The sequence below is a fragment of the Fundulus heteroclitus genome, unplaced genomic scaffold, assembly GCF_011125445.2.
Source record: "Fundulus heteroclitus isolate FHET01 unplaced genomic scaffold, MU-UCD_Fhet_4.1 scaffold_85, whole genome shotgun sequence".
Taxonomy (NCBI): domain Eukaryota; kingdom Metazoa; phylum Chordata; class Actinopteri; order Cyprinodontiformes; family Fundulidae; genus Fundulus; species Fundulus heteroclitus.
This window is the reverse complement of record NW_023397307.1, coordinates 77,171-97,500: the sequence shown is the minus strand read 5'-3', so window position 1 is coordinate 97,500 and position 20,330 is coordinate 77,171. Positions and strand designations below refer to the sequence as shown.

The following is a 20,330-nucleotide window of genomic DNA, read 5'->3' as shown; positions in this document are numbered from 1 at the left end:
TTTAGGGCCCGATTCATGATTTCATTTTGTTGTCTTTAAAAGCATATTTACTCTTCCCTGCACCCAGAGGTGAACTTTGAAAAGGATTACAACATGTGTGGCACGATACCAGACTCTACGCTTAGCCTCCTTCCCCGGTTCTCCACATGCTTTGTTTGCTGGTTAACAGTCTGGGTCTTCGGACCTCGTCCAGAGACTGTTGTTGCTCCAGGATCCACCTGGACGCCATCAAATTGTGTTTACCGAACAGCTTTAACATAACTAACCCAACTTTCACTACCAGGGTAGTACTTTCTCCCTTTAATTGCTGCATGTCAGTGTGGTTCATGAAGCCGCTTGTTCTATTTTGAACCCAACCTACAGTATAGTCCTGCTGGAAGAGTGCAGGAATGTACTTCCAGATCAAGATCTTAACTGAAGGTTGGCAGCTTGCCCAGTCAGGGATCCTTAGTGGCCTTGCATTGACTGAACCACGTGAGAGATCAAACGATGTCCTGGCCAATGACAGCTGGACGGGGAGGAGGAAGACCTATAGGAGGAAGGGCTGAGGCTTGGCTTCCATTAACGGACGCCGTCATGGCCATGGAGGTGGAAGGAATGCAGCAGACGGGGCACGTTGTGCTAAAGTTTAAAGCGGGGCTAGGTTTGTAAAACGACATCCCACGTTTTGAACGTATCTCTGAGCCCTGTTCAGTTCATCGTTTGAGGGGACGATGAAGGAAAGACAACTGAGCCTACAGCGGGGCATGGTGGTGGCAGCATCGTGTTCTGGGGGGGGCATTGTTGGCTCAGCAGAAACTGGGAAGCTGGTCCGAGTCGACGGTTAGATGGATGGCGCCGAATGCAGCACCATGCTGGAATAAAACCCGAGACGAGGGAGAAAGTTGACCCTCTAGCAGAACATCCAATCTAAACATGCAACCAGAGAAACGATGGTCAGGTCTTGATCAATGCGTTCGAAGGGCCTAGTCAAAGCACAGCCCTAACAAGCAGATGGATTTGAACCCAGGACCTTCTTTGCTGCAAGGCAGCAGTGCTACCATGTGCTCGCTGGCGTCAGAGATCCTCCAAAATGATACCGTGGCTGTTCTTTGGTTCATGTTGCAGGTTTCTAGGGAGCTTATGCTGTAAGATTTAGTTCTTGTTTAAAAAAAATAAAATTACTTGAAGCCATTTTCGCTTCTGGTACAGGTTAGAATGTTACACCCGTTACACCGCCTGTGTGCCACGATTCTCAAGTCAGATACGCATTTCTCAACAGGTAACCCTGATATGATTTGTCATGGTCAACAGCTGCTGCTAATAGCAACCGGTCATGAGGTGGTGTAAGTTAATACTCTAAGGATATGATAACCAGGAGTAAAAATCCTGCACCAAGAACTGAAAACAAAGACGACCAGAAACCAAAGAATAGCCCGAGACTCATTGCTGCTGTTAAAACAAAAGGTTAATTTACTTTTGTGACGTTCAGAGTCCACTCTGCCCACGTAGATCCACTCGTCTGGCTCATTTTTCAGGCTACACCTATGGGCGTGTGTCTGAGCTCGTCTGCTAATCTATGTCTTGTTTACGTCCAGCCCTTCATGCAGCCACTAACTAATCGACCGCACGCTGCCCCTGGCTTCCTGTCACGTAGCAGAGACGGTCGTCTTCCACGTCTGATCCTCCTGAGACCAAGTGCTCTAATTAACCATCACAGGCACATGCACAGACTCACTCACTCACTCACTCAGCCGCTCGTGCCACGGCTCCTTTCAGAGCCTCCCGTTTAGTCTGAGCACCACAATAGCACCAATATTCTCCACGATAAAACCGAAGTAGGAGCCTCCGTAAGGACACCGAAGAGTTTCATTTTCTAGCTAAACTACAGCTAGACAGCGCATGGACCCAGAGTTCTGTTTTTTTTTTTTTTAGGTTTAGAAATGAAAGCAGGGTGAAGGGAAAATCATTGAAGATCGTTTCCAGCCTCCATGAGAGTCCTCTTTAAAGACGTGACGGCGCAGAGGAAAAAAAATGGATGGCTGTATGGCACAATAGGTCTATGAAATAAAGGAGCCATTTATTTTAATCGTGTTATAACATGGTTGTCCTTTTTCGTATAATTTTTTTTATTTATTTTTGTTTATTTATTTATTTATTTATTTTTGAATTTCCAACTTTATTCACTTCAAACGTTTTATTTGAGTGCAAAATTAAGAAACAGAATTTACAAAACTATGCGCCAGATTCTGTCTAAAATCTGCAATTTTGCTTCGGATTATATACGGCGTGTATTTTACGTCCCAGCTCACGCACATGTTGCAGGGTGGGTTGTGTAGAAAGTTTGAACTCTCCTCTTTAATATATTTATAATAAAATAACATAATAATTTCAGATTTATTTATCTTGTTGCAGTCTTGGATAAATGTAATTGATTTTTCTCTCCTTTTTAAAAGCATCAAATGTAAAGAAACTTTAGGAAAGGCCTAAATAGGTTGGGACCTTCCTACGGGCAGCGAGAGGTGCGCAGGATTAAGCTCCAGACCCGGGAGCCAAGTGCAGCAGGTTGCATAACAGGTGCTAATTTGGTTAGCTGGATCTGACGGCGGCTGTAAGTCTCCAGCACTATGACAACAGAGCTGTGGTTGAGGGAGCGAGTGACTGCACAGGCCTGCAGTGGGATGTTACAATCTGATGGCATAACAAGGTTTTCGCAGAGCAAACACGGGCCCTGGCCAGAGCGCGTTCGGATGTCCTCCCCCGGTGGCATGGGTTAGCCGTACGATGGGCAAAATTCATTCAAGTCATTTTGTGATGCTGCTATTCGCTACTGGGAACTTAAAAAAAAACTGAACTCTGCTTAAAGATCAAACTTTTCTTTTTTTTTTTTTTTCTTCCAGGATAATCAGTCAGCAGGAAGCTGTCACAGACCCCATGAGTATGTGGCAACTTGATTTGTTGTTGTTTTCACACTGCATCTCGCAGAGAGAAAACGAGGCATTTGAGGATCCAGAATGGTCGTAAAAATAAAAGCCGTAGCAACAGAGAGACCCGTCTATACGGCCTTACAATTATCTTCAGAGGCTAAGAAACAATTGGCAAAGAGGAGACATTGCATTTAAAAAAGGTCTAAGAGGGATTACATTCTGATTTTACAACGGATTCAATTCAGTTCCGTTTTATTTATACAGCGCTAATTCGCACACGTCATCTCAAGGCACGTTTACAAAGTCAATTCAGTCAAATCATACAGACAGATTTGTTGAAAGGTTTTCTACCTAAAGAAGTCATTTACTGTCGATACAAACTGTCACTACTGTTGGTGGTGACGACCCGGGTTCGAATCCAACCCAAGGTCCTTTGCCGCATGTCTCTCCCTCTCTTTCACCCCCCTTTCTGTCAGCCTACTGTCAGAAAAAGCGAGCCACTAGAGCTGCGACCCCCCCCCCCCAAAAAAAAGAGAAGAGTCAATGAATTGTAGCTTCCACACCTCCTGAAAGGGCGTGTAGCCACAATGGACAATGGTCTGCATTGTTGATGGTTTTGCAGCAATCCCTCATACTGAGCATGCATGAAGCGACAGTGGAGAGGAAAACTCCCCTTTAACAGGGAGGAAAAACCTCCAGCAGAACCAGAACCAGGCTCAGTGTGAACGCTCATCTGCCTCGACCCACTGGAGGTTAGAGAAGACAGAGCAGAGACACAAAATAAACTCAAAAGCACTAATCGAGCAACACCTTCATGTTAGAGAGGGTAATGGCAGTCTAGCTCCATTGGTGGCTGTGTCTCGGAAAGAAACCAAATCAAGCAGATGGGCTCTGAGCCAGTGTTCTGGTCACATACTGTTAGTTAAAGTCAAAAGCTCAACCAACAGCTGAGTCCAGGAGAGAAACAGGGTTAGACTCTGGGAGACGGGGCCAGCTCTATCTTCTACAAGATGCAGTTGTTGACAGCAGTAGCTCAGTCGATCTGCCCCCCCAGGATGTTGTCACAGGATGTTCCTTTCACTCTTTCCATTGCATTGTGTTGGTCAATCGCTTCAAAACGTATAAGCTACTGAATGTTGTGGTCATAATGTGACAAAATACAAAAAGGTCCAGGCGCTACGAACACATTTGCAGGTCACTGTCGTGTTCGTTAATGTGATTCTGACCGGGACTGATATCTGTCTGAGACGTGGTTGCACACTGAAGAGGCTCTGAGCTCAGCGCAGCTACGGATGTCTGTGTTACCATAGAGCTGCTTGGTAACAGAAATTAATCACAGTCAGGAAGTAGGCCGTCTCTCTGCGTGGACCTCGTTGACTCCACAGCTCCCTTGTGCTCCTCCATCAACGCCTGCCTGCGCCGCAGAGTTTTCTTTACCACAGTGTCGAGTATGCAAATAATTAACAGTCAAACGCTCTGCAGCAAGCTATGGCATATACCTTTGTCTGTGTCTGAATGAACTTGGTCTTACCAAGTCACAGAATACAAGGGTATTCTGTGAATTAAGCCGCATATAGCCGAGACGGTTCAGAAACATGCAAGTGGCTTGCCATCCCTGATAACAATGTATGAAATGCCTTAAAATAAATTCATCTTTGTGGTAGTAACACAATCGTACACTAAGACATTACAGAAAAAAATACCCTATTCATTTCCATCCATTTAATCATGATTGAAATAATTCAGTCTTAAGAAATAATTGTTTACTGCAAAATGAACAGTTATTAGTACCCTTAACGATCCCTTTAAAAAAAAATGAATGAAATTTTTAAGCCACTTTTTTTATTAGACTGATTATAACAGGATAATGATCAAAACCGCAAGACTGAACTAACACAGAAATTGTTCATCAGGCATAAAATCTGCAATTTCTCAAGGTGATCATTCCCCAAACCCAAATGAAAGGGAGATCATCCAAAGAGGAATGGATGAGGACCCCTCTTTCTCTTATTGGAGAAGACTGCAGTAACATTTTGTTCTCCTCCACCTCTTCCTTCATTCAAAAACTGCGCTCTCTGCCGTCATGGGGTTCTTGTGGGCACGACAGTGGATGGGACTTTCTAGGAGTTCAGTAGCTGAGTTTCCTGTAAAGTATGAACAGTCAGAGCCAAAACAAACTTTTTTGTTGTTGCTCTATCCACCTTGAGGACAAGGTGTAACCGGCTTTTAATGTGAGTCATTTAGCCTATGAATAAATCTAGTCACCTTTAAAGGTGTAGTGGATGATCTTTTTTGGCTTCGTGTTCCGGGGGGGATCACCTTATCCATTGGGTGTCCCACATGCCAATCATTGTGACACACTCTCTTAACTTACTAGTGTTTATGTACCCAGTTAGCTTCGGTGTTAGCCATTCATTGTAGCTCCGCTGCCCTCAACGTATACTTTGAAAATGACCGAGAGTCTCGAGAAGCGAACTGTTTTACAAGTTTATGAGAACAAGAGGAAGGCTTCTGAAGAAAGAAATAAGACCAGGGATTATTTTTTTCACGTGATCCCCCTGAGGAGCCGAAGAGCAGGTAGGATGGTCTTGCACATGTGCAATTAGTCAAAAAGTGACTTCTTACCTACATTTCTGGAAAAATCATCCACTCTGCCTTTTTAAAGGAGCCTAATCACGTATTTTGACTATAAAAAGAAAACACAAAGAACTACATAATCGTCTTCAAGTAACTGTTCTGCAATGCTTCGCAGTAAAGAGACAGCTCGGCATGGTCGGAGACCAACCTGATCTACAGGGTTAGGGTTACTTACTTCTTCTTTTTGCACCTCCAATGGACGTTACTGACTCGCTCAGCTCCATCAGAGACATGTATACAATAGATGCTTCATTGAGCGCTATATTAAACCTCGACACCGCCGCCATATTGGAAGTGGCACAGAAATAAAATATAATGAGCCAAAAGGGCACCATAATTTAATTGGAAAACCTTTTGTACGCAATCAGAGAGAGCTACTGGCACAGAAATTGTTAATCATGGTACATGATCAGGCCCTTTTTTAAAGGTTGGATTTTTTTTTCTGCATGTTTCAGGGTGAGATTATGGTACGACTATAAAATGCTATTGGCCTTTTTACTTTGATTTACCAGAGATGCCCACTGTTTTGGCACATTTTACCTTTCTCTGTCTGCGATGGTCAACACAAACATCTTTGCCTTGCTCAAAAACGGTCAGATCAGAAAACAGGTTATCTTTCTACTGAGGTTGTCTTTCTACGTAATTCATATTCATATGCGCATTTGACCATTTTTCTTCTCCAAATATGATTGTAGCCAATCAGAGTGAAGTCTACTTGATAGAGCTGCATATCATTAATTAAGGGTTAACCCAACCCTTTTACTGAGAAGAGACGTTTGGCCTGACAAAACAGTAAGCTGACCTTATTTATTTTATAAAATTCTTTGGAGAATTTACAAATGCACCAATATCAACTACATGAAATGGTTTATACAGCGATGTCATGGCACCTTTAAGTTTGCGTGTGCAATTTGTGAATTTTGCACAGTAGTTGGGAAGAGCTCAGCTGTCTGTCTCTCCTAAACAGAAATACACTGATGCAAACACACAAACTGACAAACACTAAAGCTTTCAGCGGTTTGAGTTCTCCAGGACTGAAGTGGCCGAGAAGCCGGCAGTCCCACATGTGCAGGAACACCCGACACTCAAAACACCAACTTCTCCTTTTTGGTGCATTTTCATTTGATGTTTTCGGTTACGATAACTCTACCCACCCTTCCACTCTGTCACAGATATTAGACTGAAGACTAAGATGGGCTAGAACTAAATCAATATGTGTTGTGCCAGTTGTATTTAAAAGCTTAAATGGTAACATTTCAAACCAGAAATACAGTACTTTGGAGTTTTAGGTTTCCATCACATGTAATGTTTTGTATGTAAAGATTAACTTCATACATAGTTATCCAGTTTATGGATTCTCCCACTTGGCTGTGGATTTCTAAAGCTCCTCCAGAGTTACCATTGGCAGGTAGGCCATTTCTTTGATCGGAACACACAGGAAATCACAAGTTTATTGTTATTGCAATTTGCTTGTATGCAATGTCAACGTTGCATAGAACAGCTTGAACGTGCTGCAATTGTTGTAGGAGGACATTCAAATCTTCTGTTTAAGTCACTGAGACGCTACAACTACGTATTTTCATAGCCAGAACCCCAGATGTAGCCAAATGAGAGTTTTGATAAAAAAAGGTTTAAATGATTAATTTATTTTTGTTCCAGTAGCTGGATACACCTTTCACTGTCTTGGTTCAATGTTTGCAATGAAGCTAACCCTCTAATAAATGCTCTCCTTGGCCTGTCAGGGTAGGTGGACAATCATGCCTTTGGACGTATGCGCTGCTCTGTGAGATGTTCAATGATTGAGAAACGTAGGTCGAGGAGAAGATATGATTCATTAGAGAAACATGTGACATTTCCTGAAAAGGCGAGGTTCTAACAGATTATGTAGGGTGAGGCAGAACAACATGGTGTTACTCACTCCTGGTGAGCAGGTACACTCCTCTGTTTTTGTTTAGGGAACTGCAACATGATACCCGATCCCAGACTCTACGGTCACAACACTGCTCTCTGTTTCGTGAAAACAGAAGAAGAGCAAAGGTGTCCCAATTAAAGAAAGAGCCAAGCAGGCTCTGAGTCAGAGTCAGCTGTTCAAATAGACAGGAGTGATTTCTTTCTCATAAATGTGAAACCCATAACCAGTGGGAACTCTGTGAACCTGGACCAGCACCACACTGGTCCAGGTCAAGCTCATGGTGTGAGAAATGCCTGAAAGCACTCTGACTCGTCCTCTCAGGGTGCTGTCATTACCTGGGAAAAGCTCCAGGCTTTCTTGTTGATTCTGGCAGGAGTGGGATTTCCAGAATAGGCAGTGGGGGATGATTAAGACGATATTCAGCTCAACTATTTTGTTATAAAAGCTCAGCGTAGTATTTATCTAGCACCTACTCACACGTTTGATCCCGGGCGTGGTCAGTGGGCGTGCTGACGTGAAACAGTTAAACACCTTTTCAATTCTGTAATTCTTCCAGAAATATTTGGAAACTCCAGTGTGCTGAAGCATTCAGTTTTCTTCATTCAAGAAATTTAATTCAATTTTATTTCTATAGCACCAATTCACAAGACACGTCATCTTAAGGCACTTTACAAAGCTAAATTCAATCAAATCCTCCAGATTTGTCAGAAAGTTTCCTCTCTAAGGAAACCCAGCAGGTCTCTCCAAGCAGCATTCACTCCTCCTGAAAGAGCGTAGAGCCACAGTGGACAGTCGTCTGCATTGTTGATGGCTTTGCAGCAATCCCTCATACTGAGCATGCATGAAGTGACAGTGGAGAGGAAAACTCCCCTTTAACAGGGAGGAGAACCTCCAGCAGAACCAGAACCAGGCTCAGTGTGAACACTCATCTGCCTCCACCCACTGGGGCTTAGAGAAGACAGAGCAGAGACACAGAAAGCTCAGAAGCTCACATTGACCCAGGAGTACTTTCTATGTTATATGGTAATAGAGGATGATCTGCCTCCCCTGCGTGGTTTCACAGCTAACAGGACGTCAGATCAGGTGTACCTACTATAAAGAGAAAAAAGACAGAGAACAAAAAGTTAAAAGTTGAAATAACAACATAACAATGCACAAACTGGAGAAATAAACTCCCTTGTCTGGTAGAATGATTTACCGTAACCACATTGTAACCAAAACAGGCTGAACCCCCCGCCCAATGTTGTCTGGGTCCACTTACTGTTGCCAGAAGGGTTTTGACCCGCTGGTTTCCCTACCGGTCAATGCCAACAATCAAAAATCTTTACCGTCCTCATGTAACAATAATGAAATTTTAGTGAGACACCGGCTCAGAATTCACACAGATTCAAACATGACACAAGAGACACAAAACCAGACATGATATTCAAATAGTTGAATTCACTGACACTTCCTGAGATGCAAATAGTCCTTAGCGTCCAATAAGACAACTGGCTGTTCTTAGTGTAGCCTCTAACTAAAGCGTGTGTTCTCAGGTTGGGCATAGTTGGCTGGTGTCGTGTCTACCAGGGCAAATGTGGCATGAACAGGAGGACCAATGCTTTCAGACCTACACCTTATTTTGTTAATAATGTCATCCATTTCATTCATGGGAGGGTGGTCCGTAAAGCTAATATAGGACCTTTGCCATCTGCAACAATATTTTAACGAAACATTCTTTGATCCTTTAATAATACTAAACCAAACACTCAGCGCCTTGTGTTTTTTCCCCCCCGAAGATTTATTCAAATTAAATAGTCGGAATTTCCAACCTTTTGCTTAGGGGGAAAAAAAATAATACTAATTTGCTGTTAATTGTTTAATTGTCGAACCAGTTATATTGTAACCGCACAGAAGCCTTGAGAAGCATCTGGTTGGTCAGTTTATATATATATTTTTGTAGATTTACAGAAGATTTCACGTCACGCTGTTTGTGAAAGAGAGCCGCCGATGTCACGCAGCTCTGCTTTTACGCTGGAATCACCATTATTAAAAAAAACAAAGACATCGTATTTAAGGTGTTAAAAGTCTCAATTATTATACCATTGCCTTAACTGAAATTTCCAAGACTCTTCAAAACGATCAAAGACAGCATTTCTTTTCTGTAATACATTCAGCTGTTTAAAATCGGCGGCTTCCTGTCTGAAAGCAGCTGCCTGAATCACCGTCCGGCAGGCCCTGATAGAAAATACAGTTTCTGTTCTTCTGCTTTCCTCCTCCTGTGCTGCCTCAGGTTTCGTGTTCGAAGGCGTCAGTGGCACCAAACAACAACCAACTCTGAGGCTTTGTCCCTTCATTACAACTTCTGCAGTGAAGAGTGTTGTTATCAGCATGACCTTTTTTAAGTGTGGTGGCTTCACTTATCCAAAAATAAAGCCTGGACCTTTACCTTGCAACCAACAGATCACTGACTAGAACTTGTTAACCATAGAATCCATCACCGGCCAAGTTCTCTGGACCCGTAGTTAATAACGATCACCTCTCAGCTATTAAAGCCCGGTCTGACGTTTCACTGTTAATTTTATTTTAACTATGTCCTGTTCCTGTTTAATGCGTATAAATGATTCAGTTATAGGAGACTTCTTCCCTCGTTAACAGCTTCCACACTGAAAAGTGTTTATAAGACCTGCTTGTGGGTGTGTACACATTGTGCATGTGAAATAAGATTTAGATTACTGCTCTCCAGCCAATTTCTCAACACAACCCCCCCCCCCCCCCTTCTCAAAACGCTTGTTTCTCCAAATTGTTTGTAGCTTTAATTTGAGCAGCCTAACGGAGCCCAGCAGTATGCGACTGTAAATGTATTATCTCAAGTGTACGGTGGTGATTACTTGAAGAGGGGGGGGGGGGGCTAATTTACTCACGCTGGCGCTCGTATGAGAGTTTATGGAGCCAAGCTTCGAAAGTATACATTTCCGGAAGGCGCAAGAAGCTAGTGAAGCAAGCAGGAACAACCTGACATGACAACATAGAAAGTGAAAGCTGAGCAAGATGTGAGGGAGGCAGTTAGGCTGACAGTATTGGTGAGAGTGTGTGTGTGTGTGTGTGTGTGTGTGTCTGTGTGTGTGTGTGTGTGTGTGTGTGTGTGTGTGTGTGTGTGTGTGTGTGTGTGTGTGTGTGTGCAGCGCTGTTTATGTGGGAAGCTGCAGTCGTTCGCTGAATTACCTTCATTGTCGTGTCTTTCTCTACAGCTCGTTTCTCTTTTGTGTTCTGCCCTGTCACTTAGTCCTAAGCTTTTTTTTTTTTTTCTAAAGCAGTGATGAGATTTATTGTGAAGGTGCTGAATGCAAACAAACTATTTCCTTTTTTTTTTTTTTTTTGCTTTGGTGTTTCCTTTAACGAGTTAATGGTCATTTTGAAAATATGGAAAATTCCTGAACTGTTGAATAACTTGATTTCGGGTTTTGCTTTACAAGCAAAACCTTTTTTTTTACAAAAGCTTGTATTGTAAAAGGAAGAAGAGGGGAGGAAAAAAAAAGAAAACGCATCTACCATACGATTCACCAAAACAAAAGAACAACAGGTCATGCAAATCCTTTTGTACCTAGAAAGGCTGTGAGAGATAAGAGAGAGGCAGGTTTTTTTTTTTTTTCTAGACATCAGCTAATATTAGGGAGGAGTGTATGTGTGTGTGGTGGGAGGAGACAGGAGAAGATGTGAGGGAAGTGTGTGTGTGTGTGTGAGAGAGAAAGAGAGAGAGACTGAAAGAGAGAGAGAGAGAGAGAGAGAGAGAGCCAGGGGGAGGGGACAGGGAGCAGAGAGGATTTGTGCCATGTAGTTAGTCAGCTGTCATTAGATGCAGATGACACACACACACAAACACACGGGTAATCTCACACAGAAGAGGGCGGAATACACAACGTGCAGAGGACTGTGACGCGTGCGTGCGTGCGTGTGTTTGTGCGTGCGCGCACGCGTGTGTGTTTACCGTGTGGACTGTGAAAAGCAGCACGATGGCCCGGTTGGCATGAGATTTCCAGCCGGCTTGTGACTTGTTATGGACCTCTTCAGTTATTGGCAGAGGTAAGTTACTATAAGGATATGTCTGATTTGCACAATTAAAGGCACAGTCCACGGGATTTGGGTGCTTACGATGTATATGAATCTATTTCTGTAATCGTTTTTCTTTCTTTTCTTTACGTACGCGACTCAAATGTTGGAAGGAAAGTTAAAAAAAAGTTAAATATTTACTTTAGAGGATGTTCTTCTGGTAGTAATCTTTTACATATTTAGTGTGTTGGTATTAGTCATAGATTTATTATTATTTTTTTAAGTTTTCCCTTAGTTTTTCCATCAAGCCAAATATTTTTAGAGTTCTAGAACATTTTAATGAATCTAAAACGACATGACTCGCTACGCACCGTGCTGTCGTCGCCTTTCAGCATGAACAAACAGAGATGAATTCAAGTCTCCCAGTTGGTGCGGTTGTCTCACTCAGTCCCGGACTTTGAGCTGTCATGTAGTGTTGTTGTGGGTTGTGAAACTGTGTGTGTGTGTGTGTGTGTGCGTGTGTGTGTGTGTGTGTGTGTCGTGAAGGGGAGTGGTTATGATGGACTGGTGGCTCACAGAGTGTGGAGTCAGCAGTTCCTGAAGCTGCCCTGTCACTTAACGTCTAACCAGCCGACTGTTTGCTCAGTTTGCCCCCACTTTAGTAAACAACTGTTGTCAAAGCTCACCCATTAAAGAGCAGCTTCCCAGAATTTACAGATAATTATTAAAGGTACTTTTTTTTTTTTTTTTTGTCTTGGTCCAACAAGAGAAATTTAAGGCTCAAGGGTCCATCGTTTTATAACGGGTTCATAGTTCAGAAATAGTTGCAGGGATAGTGTCATTTCTTAAGTTTCCATTTCTTGTACCTTTATCGCGGTACTGTGTGTCAGCCAATGCTTTTCAGCGATGTAGGAAGATGCATTTTATCCACAATCTGGTCACCAACGTGACCAGGCTGTCATGTATTTATTAGTGCCAGAAAATCGGAGCCACCGTATATACACATACTGGCCATTTTATTAGGCTAAGCTAGCTAGTACTGGGTGGCACGCATCACACATTCAACAGGGAGACCTTCCTCTGAGATTTTCCATGTCCACGTTGACATAATATAGATATGGCATCACCCATTTGCTGCACATTTATCTCCTCTCCATCCATAATGCAAATGGTTGCGGTATGGTGACTGTGGAGCCCTGAGGAGTACAGTCGACTCATTGTCTTGTTCAAAAAAAGGAGTCTGGGAGGATTTGAGCTCTTTGACATGATGGAAGTGGTCATCAGAAGATGAGTACACTTCATAAAGGGATGGACTCGGTCAGCAACGATACAAAGAGCAGCTGCAACTTTTTACCGCGCTGTTGGTACTAAAGGGACTCAAAGTATGTCAAGACAATGTCCAACGCACCACATCACAACCACCATGAAACACTGACACCAGGTGGGATGAAACCTTTATCTTACGTGGTTTACATCAGATCAGGCGAACATTTTTTCTATTTGTTATTGTCCAATTTTGGTGGGCCTGCGGGAATAGCCTCAGTTTCCTGTTTTTAGCTGACAGGAGTGGCACCTGATGTGGGCTTCTGCTGCTATCTAGTTCAAGGTTTGACGTGTTGTGCGTTCAGAGATAGTGTTCTTCAAACCTGGCCTTTAACAAGTGGTTATCTGAGCAACTGTTGCCTTTCTATCATCGTGGACCAGTCTGCCCAAGGTCTGCTGACCTCTGACATTAACGAGGCATTTTCCGTCCACACACCTCCCACTCACCCGATATCTTCTTTTCCCTCGTTATTCCCTATGAATCCTGAAGATGGTTGTCCAGGAAAAATCCCAGTAGATCTTTATTTTTCTTGTCTTCTTCATTCGGAGGTTCGATTTGAACTGCAACCAGTGATCATATAGATGCTAAAAGTTGCTAGTTTTTGCTTGATAAGCTGTGGCTACTGTTCGACGGGTGAAACATAAAAAAAAATGTGATGTTTTTTCCTGTTTATAATGTCAGTTAAAACTAATAACTTCCCACATTTTTTTTGACCTGTAAACCAGGATGTTGTCTTTAAAAGTCCTATATCTCGTGTATTTTTCTGGGCTAAATTAAGACAACTGGCCAACCTGAAACAACCACAAAGATGCTTCTGTTTTGGAAGGCAAAGGCTAAACGCATAGCTTTAATTCATAAAATCTTCCTTTTATGTTTTTTCTTGTAATCGAAGAACGTGCAACACATTTATGTGCAACGTTTATTAAGCTAAATTTAATTAAAATGATTAATCTATGTTAGTTCTTAAAATAAAAGGAAAATCATAATTAGTCAAATTCTACATTGGCAGGTCAGACCTCAAAGAAAACCGAACAATAAAAGCCTGATTAGGGAATTTTAAGGTGTATAGGACATTTTTCATATGAACTTTGATTTCTGAACTTTTATATGAAAGAGATGGCACATTAAATATTTATAATTTATTTATTTCCTATCCAAAAATTCTAGATAAAGCATCTTCACGTTTACTTCAGTGCAGCTTTGAGAAGATGACATTATATTAGCAGATATGTTCAGATTGGTAGGATGACCACAACGATCTAACCGTTGATAAGTTTTATTGCATTAAACTTGAATGGGTAATTATTTTTCACTAGACTAGCAACAGACATTAAAAAGTCATGAAATATTCACTGAAAAATGCACAACCCTGAAGTTGTTACAAATGCAGTATTAAATGAAGAGTCTTCTTTAAAAGTAAGAAGGAAGAGCAAAATGTTGCTAACGTAAAAAAAAAAGCAGAATAACAACAATTACCAAATATGTGCAAATTACCAGGTATGTGCATGAAATGAAATAGTATTTATATGTACAGAGACATTTTTACTATTTGCAAGGAGGAAGTATCAGTGGGGGACCCGGGCCTTGTTAATGAGGCTAGCTGCAGATGGGAAGAAGCTGTTTTTGTGGCGAGAAGTTTTGGTCTTGATAGACCGCAGTTTCCTGCCAGAGGGGAGCCATGGCGAAAAGAAATTTCACCATCTACCACAGGTCTTAAACTCCAGACCTCAAGACCCAGTGTCCTGCAACCTTTGGTTGTGTCTCTGCTTCAACACACCTGAATCAAATAATTGGGTCAGAACCAGGATCTGGAAAACCTGACTACATAGTGATGAAAAGGTTCTGGTAAATCTGATGCAACAACATGAAGAGTGGAGTTTAACACCCCAAAGAAAATTATCTCTATCAGGTTCTAATTTTTTTTTAAACCACAGATTCAAAACCATCAATTTATTCAAGAATAACCTAAATGGGGAAAATATATTGTAAAAAAAACCCAACATTTTACTTTCTTTTCACATGAATGAATGTCATTCCATCCTAACCCAGGGATAAGCTTCCTCTTTTTAGATTTGGTAAATTTGCTTTTAATTCAACGAGTAACAGCTTTGTCATTGTATCGTCAGCATATAAAAGTATATTTGCATTAATGGATGAATTGTCACAACTGAGCTAGAATAAGAGAACATAAAATGGGAAACTAAAATAGATCCTTGTGGAACACCTTTAGTTAATGTGAGCTGGGGGAATTTATATTCTTCTGCGGTAAGAAGATCCCTTTAGTTTAATTATTACAAAATCACTACAGAACACTTTTTTTTCCTGAAAATGGAACAAAAAGTCTTTGCAATTAAAGTTTGTGAACTAGAATTTCAAATGTTACACAGAAGTCAATAAAATAAACGGATCTGAATGAAATGTGCATAAAAAAACAACAACATTAATGTCTGACAATTTGTTTGAATATTTCATATAGTGACAGTCAGAGCTGCGTACTTGTCCCAGCATTGATGAGCAATAGAGTTTGTGGCCTTTTCATCGGCTCAGAATCAAAAGGCTGTGTATCGCGTCTCTCAGCTGTGACTGTATGTTAATTTTCTCGCTGACACTAGCTGCTATTCCTGCAGCATTTCAGTCAATCAGTGAGCAGGGGGTGGACTTTGATCGACTGGTCACGAGGACAATGTAAAACTCCTGCCGTATCTCTCATTTCATGTCATACGGTTTACTCTGGCATTCTTCTGGGCTATCCATCCGCTTCAATGTATTCCAATGCATGCATGCGCTTATTTTAGGGGTTATCTGGTGGGTCAGAGTGCTCGGGGTTGTTTTCTGCATATAAGTCGCATACCAAACAAAACAGCTTTTTTTTTTTTTTTTTTTTTTTTAGATATTGACAGTATCAGACCACCAGCCCTGTGTTATGAAATAACTGCGAAACCCGAGCTGAGGATGAAGAAATCCTCCTCAGGAGCGTGTGTGTGTGTGCAGATTGAGACACCATTGTATTTGTGTTTGCGGCGCAATCCTGCAGTCATTACACAAGGGACAAGACAGCGAGTGTTTCTGGCTATAGGCAAAGCTTCTCTCCTCCTTGTCTACTATCTCTACAAGTTTCACAGTGATTTCCTGAGCGCGCTTTCTCATGAATTTCAGCTGGATAATTTGGCTATTCTGAAGAGGCGGACTACGGGCACCAAAATTCTACTTAGTTTCATTTCCTGCTCTGCTGCCTACGTGACACTCAGCATTTCTCTGCTTTTTTTATTGATATTTATATGCAATTCCATTTCTTATTTTTGTGATTGTCTTGATGCGGCTGCATGCCAGCGTGTGGTGCTTGTCTACAACTGACTTAGCATCCAGGCAGGCATGTTTTATGTTATTGATTCTGGTCTATAATTGATCAGGCTCTAATATTACATGAAGCCGCTCATGCAGGGTGATGGGTAGCTGCTGGCTGGGAAGCTTGCACATAAACTATCCACAAAAAAAACTGTTTGTTTTAAAGGTTTTTATATAATTTTGTCTCTATTCTATCTGCTTTTTATCTCTTTTAAATCAAACACCCCGTCACATTTAGTTCCTAAAGGGTTTGCGCTTAACCTTTTTCTCTGTCCTGTTTTTCAGAAGTAACTCCTGTAATTAGGTTATTCATTTCTTCTTACTTTAGAGAATGAAAACGGTATTTTAATTGATTTCTGTTGATGTTGACTCAAAAAAATGGAAAAGTAACAATGGCCGAGCCTTCCAGCCGTGCCCCAGTGACATTGGATCGTCGTTATGCGGCTGTGCCAATACCAATTAGTCTTATTTGCTAGACAAAAAAAAAAGAAAAAAAGAAAACAGTGCGGCTGGTCCGAAAGGGAAGCGATTGCTGAAGTGGGTCAATTTGTACAGCTTGGATTTCAAGTAGACTCACTGCTCAGCACACTGGCAGGCATTTGCTTTTCTTTGCGGCACACTAGTGTCAGAAATCTTTGGAAGCCCAACAAAAAAAGTTGTGGGTTCTGCCAGGGAACGGACTCATTCTTATAACTACTCGGACAAAAATGTGAGCTGTTGGTCATTTTTAACCTTCTGACCCGCAGACTTGCGTTGTAGCCGTAATGTTTTATCTTCAACTTGCTTTGTAAAAATTGGTAGTTTTTCCTTAGCTTTGGGCAGGCGGTCTCATTACCAGGATTTCATTTTCAGTTCTAGTTTCCGTTGGATTTTAAAGGTTGAATTATATTGGATGTCTCTTAATTAGCGTTGAGAGTTTTAGCCACAGCGCACTTTGTGGCAACACCTGTTAATACCTCTTTGTCCACCAGCCTGTTTAATGAGATTTGGTTAACACATACAGCTTAGCTATCCAAATTAATAAACTTAACTGAGGTGGAGTCTTGGTCCAAATGGTCAAACCCCATTACAGAAACTGATTCAACTTGTCCCATAGCTCCTCAGTGTAGCTTAGTGTTGTGACAATATTCCAGTTTAAGTGGCCGTGGCTTTTTTTTTTAATTGTAGAACCGCCAGCTTTGTCTGTCTCTTCATTTATCCCATTTCAAACTCCTCAATAGTGTGATCACTGCTACTACCTAGCATACAGGCCTGAAACCAAATGAGGCCCACATAGCAACCAAAATGGACTGATGTTTGTTTTTTCTCTTCTTGTTCATATCAAGAACTGTCCCATAGTGCATGTTATAGCCCAGGAGAGTTCCCTGAAGGGTTTGGAAATGTATAACACATTGACAGCAAAGTCCTAGTGGTTTGTTATCATCATGGCAGTTCATCAGGCTTCTGGGTGGAGTGTAGGTGAATGTGCTGTCAGAGGTGACAGCACTTCCACCATGCAGGGTGACAGCAGTACCATGGCGTGGTTGTAGGTCATTGGAAGCAGGGCTAGTTAGCTTTGTGCAACGGCTACAGTCCTATCTTGCAAGTAGCATCATGCTAACTTGCAAAGATCTTTTAGCCATTGCTGAATGCTGTCACGCTCAGACAGTTTTACCAGCTCAAAGACCAGTGCAAGGAAGGAGAGGTCATTATAGGAATGTTCTAGTGACATATATACTGTAGGTTGCATTGGAGACACTGCAAAACATCTTAGACAAATAAAAATCTCTATTTGAAGTTGGAAACGCACCCGCATTTTCTTTCTAGATTAAAAGTTTTGGACCTTTACCAAATGCTGTGATCAGACGTACAGACTTATCTATACACAGTGATCAACCTGTCCTTCAAAATGTTCTTAATAACAGATGATTGCTAGATGTGGGTCTTTTAAAAGTCGTTGATCAATTCAGCAAAAGCACTAAGCTTTCTCGTTTTCCACAGCTCTAGTTCTTTGCAACATACTAAAACAAAAAAACTGGAAATTTCATGAAAATTTATGAGGATAGTCCAACTTTGCTCATCTCACTGGTATCCTGTTGTTGCTGCTGCTTGTTTAGGAGAGATAATGTAGTTTTTATTACTATGTTTAATTCTAGGACCACTTGCCCTATTTTCAGACCTTTGTAGGAATTAAGGGGTTTTGAAAAATGCACAGCAGATCCCTTTTGTAAAGCCCCCTTAAAGTTTTCTCCCGTCTTTCTCAGGTTAAATTAGTTCGTGAAATTCAAATAACTGTGTTTATACTTTTTTGCGCTTATTAGAAACTTCTTGACTCGCTCTCTGTGTCAATCCTGATTGGTTGCAACCCGCTAAGGGAATGTAATCTTTACTTTAAATAATGCTGAAGTTAATTGGATCTTTTTGCCAGACACGTATGCAGTGTGGTCTAACTTGGAGCTCTTTAAATTTTGCCAACTCAGCCAAACGTTTCTTTTGAGGCCTTATTTGCTTTGTGATTGTTTGCTGAGTCAACTCCCATGAGCCCAGTGGTGTCAAAGGAAGCAGCAGTCGAAGTCTAACATCCAGTGCTGTCTCTGAATTGGCAATAAGCCACCAGCCATTAAGCCAACACTTCGTCGTAGCATCATCGCACCAAACAGCTGAGATGTACATAAATGTACTTGATATACTGATATGGAAACTGCTGCATATAAATGTATGCATACACAAAAAGACGAACCAAGGTTGCATTTCAGGTCCTTCATCATGGGAGAAGCCCAATGTTCTTAATCCAGCCTCTGCAGGGTATTAGGTCTACTTTAGTGTCTTCTGGTGAGTGATCAGAGGGTTTGTTGGCTTTTGCTTTGCTGCTTTAGCAGAGGCTTGGAAACAAATGGGAGGGGGTCCCTCCTCCCAGTTTACGGTTGTCTAATCTACTTGTGTCAAATCCCTTAAGTGATTCTAATAGGTTGTGTTTGATGGATTGCTTCCTTGCTTAAATTAGTGCTGCATATGTTTACTGGGGACACTTTCTTTGTGTTTATCCATAAACAGTAAATGTTTATGGATATGCTACGCTTTCCCTTTTGATTATTTTGTTTAAGGGTAAGGAGGGTGGTCACATGAAATTAATTGTGTACCAGGGCTACTTGAAAGCTAAAAAGTCTGCCACCATTTTTGGTCTCAGACAAGGGTCTGCAACCTGTGGCTTCAGAGCCACGAGTGACTCTTTATCAATGGCTCTTAATAACTTTGAAGAAAGAAAACAACTGTTTTTAAATATAGATATTGTGATAAATGCAGGTGTTTGCAGTTTTTTTTAATTTTGTCATGAAATAGTTGCTTTGAATTTCAACAAAAAATACACTGAAAGTACCAGTAATCTTTTTTTTTTTTTTTTAGATCTACTTTTCTTGACATTACGTTGAAAACTAAGTATTAACAAACCACTGAAAGGACAATTTATCCCTCTTGTTTTTGCAAAAGGCTTATGTTTTTGTTTTATTTTGAAACATAAAAACAGAAATCAAATGCTGGTTTATTGAAGAGAATATATTATGTAAAATCCACTTGTTTAGCTCGTAAATAGATCTTTTTGTGTACTTGGAGTCTCTAGGAGTGCCGAATGGTTTAATTTATTCTCTCCAGGTACTGAATAAGTCAGGTCAAGTTTATTTGTATAGCACATTTCAGCAGCAATGTGGTTCAAAGTGCTTTAAATCATGAAAACATAAAAAAACATCATATATGCATCGAAACAGTCACTGGTTGTGAGACTGATAACAAACAGTACATTTTATCAAGAGAAAACATCAAAACAGATCAAATATGTTGGTCAGTGTTCCTGTTATTATGGCTGAAGGCAGCTCTAAGCAGGCGGGTTTTCAGCCTTGATTTAAAGGAACTTGGTGTTTCTGCTGATTTGCAGTTTTCTAGAAGTTTGTTCCAGATAAGTGGAGCATAGGAACTAAATGCTGCTGCTCAATGTTTGGTTCTGGTTCTGGTTCTGGCTCTGGGTATGCAGATTAGACTAGAACCAGAAGGTCTGAGTGGTCTGGAGGGTTGATACAGCAACAACAGTTCTTTAATGTATTTAGGTGCTAAGCTGTTTAGTGATTTATAGACTAACAGAAGTATTTTAAAGTCTATTCTGTGAGCTACAGGGAGCCAGTGGAAGAACCGGGTCGATGTTCTCTAT

At 41.3% G+C, this 20,330-nt stretch overlaps 1 protein-coding gene across 2 annotated transcripts in view; it reads left to right on the top strand.

Moving 5' to 3' along the window:
• The window catches only part of LOC105917886 (nuclear receptor coactivator 2), a 75,428-nt gene that overhangs the window by 3,620 nt on the left and 51,478 nt on the right, over positions 1 to 20,330 (top strand). The window contains exon 1 of one of the 2 annotated variants that reach the window (XM_012852827.3): positions 11,263 to 11,517. The exons of the other annotated variant lie outside the window; for it this stretch is intronic. The gene's annotated coding sequence lies outside the window, so the exon portion shown is untranslated. Of the gene's footprint in view, positions 1 to 11,262; positions 11,518 to 20,330 lie in introns of those variants that run through there. 2 annotated transcript variants of the gene reach the window in all.